At 42.7% G+C, this 3,863-nt stretch overlaps 1 long non-coding RNA gene across 1 annotated transcript in view; it reads right to left on the bottom strand.

Moving 5' to 3' along the window:
* LOC146058799 (uncharacterized) overlaps window positions 1-1,849 on the bottom strand; it is a 9,009-nt gene extending 7,160 nt beyond the window's left edge. The window contains exon 1 of the long non-coding RNA XR_014469961.1: window positions 1,702-1,849. This is a non-coding gene — a long non-coding RNA (uncharacterized LOC146058799). The remainder of the gene's footprint in view (window positions 1-1,701) is intronic.
* Between the last annotated feature and the right edge of the window lie 2,014 nt (window positions 1,850-3,863).

Raw genomic sequence — 3,863 nt, forward strand, 5'->3', positions numbered from 1 at the left:
TGGGGTGACTTGTGGGGGGGTTCCACTGTATTGGTGCAACATAGCACCCACCATTCATTCCACCAAAATCTGTGCTGCAAAATCCAAAAATCACTCCTTCCCTTCTGAGTCCTGCCATGCACCCAACTGGTATTTTTTGGTCACATGTGAGGCATTGCCGTACTCGGGAGAAATTGGGGCACAGATTTTGGGGTGCTTTGTATCCTTCATTCCTTGTGAAAATGAAAAATTTTGAGCCAGAACTGCATTTTTCTGTAAAAAATTACATTTTTTTACACAAAAATGCAGATCTGGCTCAAAATTTTTCATTTTCACAAGGAATGAAGGAGACAAAGCACCCCAAAATCTGTGCCCCAATTTCTCCCGAGTACGGCAATGCCTCACATGTGACCAAAAAATACCAGTTGGGTGCATGGCAGGACTCAGAAGGGAAGGAGTGATTTTTGGATTTTGCAGCACAGATTTTGGTGGAATGAATGGTGGGTGCTATGTTGCACCAATACAGTGGAACCCCCCCACAAGTCACCCCATTTTGCAAACTACACCCTTCAGGGAATTCATCAAGGGGTATAGTGTACATTTCAAACCCCCAGGGGTTTCACCAATTTTGATACAACTGAGCTGTGAAAATGAAAAAAAAATTTTTTTTTATTTTCACTGCCCAGTTGTACCACAATTGGTGAAACCCCTGGGGGTTTGAAATGTACACTATACCCCTAGATGAATTCCCTGAAGGGTGTAGTTTGCAAAATGGGGTCACTTGTGGGGGGGTTCCTAACTTTTAGCATCTTATGGTGCCTAGAAACCTACATGGTGCCTAAAAAATAATCTCATAAAAAGGAGGCTCCAAAATCAAGTAGGTGCTCCTTCTATTATGAAGCCTGTGGTTTGGTCACCGTGCACACTAGGGCCACATATAGGATATTTATGAAAACCAAAGAATTGGGGGAATCAATTTTTAGTCACATTTCTCTAGTAAAATCTACTGTATTCGTTAGAAAAATGTATTAAAATTGAAACTCTGCAAAAAAAATGAAATTTTGAAATTTCACCTACACTTTGTTTTAATTCCTGTGAAACACCTAAAGGGTTAACAAACTTCCAAAATGCTGTTTTGAATACTGTGAGGGGTGCAGTTTTTGAAATGGCATCATTTATGGGGGTGTCTCACATACAAGTCCCTCAAAGTCACATCAGAACTGAACTGGTCCCTAAAAAAATCAGTGTTTGAAATTTTCTTGAAAATTTGAGAATTTGCTATTCATATTTTAAGCCTCCTAGTGTCCAAAAAAATGAAAATGAGGTTGAAATAATGATGGCAACATAAAGTATACATATGGTCTATGTTAGTTATTAACTATTTTGAGTGGTAAGATTATTTGTCTCACAAGCAGAAAATTTAACATTTTGCAAATCGCAAAATTTTCCATTTTTTTACGACATTTTGGTATTTTTCACAAAAAAACACAGACTGTATCGACCAAAATTTACCACTAACTTGAAGTACAATGTGTCACGAGAAAACAATCTCAAAATCACTGGGATAAGTAAAAGCAAAAAAAAGTTATACCCACTTAAGTGATACATGTCAGATTTGAAAAAAAGGGCTCTGTCAGGAACGCAAAAACTGGCTCTGTCAGGAAGGGGTTAAGTTTTGAAAAATGCTATAACAGATAGTATAAGAAGTAACACAATACATACGGTTTGGATCTGTAGCGGTAAAACACAGTAAAATATAAGATGACGACTGTGTAGAACAGCAGTCCCAGAAATATCACACCGCCGATGATCACTGCGTTCTTCATGACTTGTGCCTTCATATTGGCTCGCAGGTCATCCATGTAATTCTGCAGGTTTTCTAAAAGGGAATTTTGTTTGCATGAAGATATTACTATATAAGTATACAAATAATATTCAACTAACGGCTAACATTGTGACATACAGTAACAGCACGCCAGCCAGGTACATACAGAAAACTGTACTATATGTGAGCCCCTCTTAGTTCCTAAACATTTCTGTTTGTTCTAAGTTTAATTTTGCACAATTCTGTATTTTTATTTCTTTAAATACTGCCAACCGCCTCCACCCCCACCCGAGGAATATGTTACTAAAGGCACTTTAGTCCTCATAGGATATTTGTGCAATATCACTTTGTGTATACTGGGTGGTAGCTGTTTTCTCCTAGTTACTTCTTATACGATGGAATGGTCCAATCTCAGTAATAGGCAGACAGATGTATAAAACTAGTTTCCTGCTACTGATCACTCTCCCCATGTAACTGATAATCTGACTTTCCCATAGTAAGAGGTATAATGTATAAAGTATAAGGTATAATCTCTGTAAAGCGCTGCGGAATCTGTGTGCGCTATATAAGAAACTGCTAATAAATAATAATAAATAAATAATAATGGGGACTTACCTTCCTCCTCATCATCATCATTCCCTGATCTCTCCTGACTTGCTTCCACTGAAACAACAATAATTGTACATTCATTACACCTATTCTTATGGACAATTTGGGGGAAATTTACCAATATGAAAAACCTAGTTTTTCGTATTGGTTTTTTCCCTACGGTTGCATACGACTGTTTAAGTCGTATGCAAACTCGTGTTCCGGAGGGGGATTTACAAAGCAGTCATATACGACTGCTTTGTAACCCTCCGATGGTGTAGCCATCCGTATTAGCAGCCGTATATACGGCTGCTAATACGAATTATTTCTAGCAGTCTGCACGGATCAGTCAGATCCGTGCAGGCTGCAGTGTGTAAAAAAAAATAGAAAAATAAATAAATTAAAAAAAAAACGGCGTGGGGCCCCCCCCCACAGCCGAAACCAGCACCAGGCTGAAGGAGCCTGGAGCCGGTAATTAAAAATCAGGGAACCCGACAAATAGGGGCTCCCCGATTTTTAACAACCAGGCTCCAGGTCCGGGGCTGGTTCCCAAAATACGGGGGACAAAATGACTAGGGGTCCCCCGTATTTCAAGAACCAGTCCCAGGCACAACCAGCCGGCAGGGTAATGCCACAGCCGGGGGGAGACTTTTTATGCAAGTCCCCCCGGCCAAAGCATTAACCCTACCGACCAGTCAGCCTGGCCAGGGGCCCTGGGGGAGTGGGGACCCCCCCAATGAAGGGGTCCCCCCCCTCCAGGACTTACCTGACCAGGCTGAAGCCTGGTACTGTCCCCGATGCCCCTGGGCGGTGGGCATCGGGCTGATTATGGTGTAAAAATAAGGTTAAACTATTGTTTTTTACTGTGGCACTACAAGTGCCAGCAAGCCTCCCCAGCAAGCTGGGACTTGGAGAACCACAAGTCCCAGCCTGCTGGGCATTAAAGGGCCCGCTGGCACTTGTAGTTCCACAGTTAAAAAAATAGTACACAAAACACACTGACACACTTTTAAAATAAAACTTTATTACATACAAAGCCCACACATACTAATACTTACCTATCTTCTTTCCGTAGGTAGCCCTGATGTCCTGTGTCGGCGTCTTCTGGTCCTGTGTCGTCTTCTTCCTCCATGTCGACCGTTGCTGTCGCCGTCTGGATCCGACGAAATCCATTTGGGAAGCTGTGGAAGGAAACCATACTCACCTGTCCCAGCGCGACGTAGTCCAGGTAAGGGTCTTGGCAAAAAAACAAACCGACACCCCGAAACCAGCCCGGACACGGAGACGCACGGTGTTTGTTTACATCGTGCGGCTCCGCCTCCCGAATGCCGCTATTGGCCGCAAGGCAGCCAATAGCGGCATTCGGGAGGCGGAGCCGCACGATGTACACACAGTACCGTGCGTCTCCGTGTCCGGGCTGGATTCGGGTGTCGGTTTGTTTTTTTGCCAAGACCCTTACCTGGACTACGTC

Source organism: Crinia signifera, chromosome 2 (genome assembly GCF_055691185.1).
Source record: "Crinia signifera chromosome 2, ASM5569118v1, whole genome shotgun sequence".
Classification (NCBI taxonomy): Eukaryota; Metazoa; Chordata; class Amphibia; order Anura; family Myobatrachidae; genus Crinia; species Crinia signifera.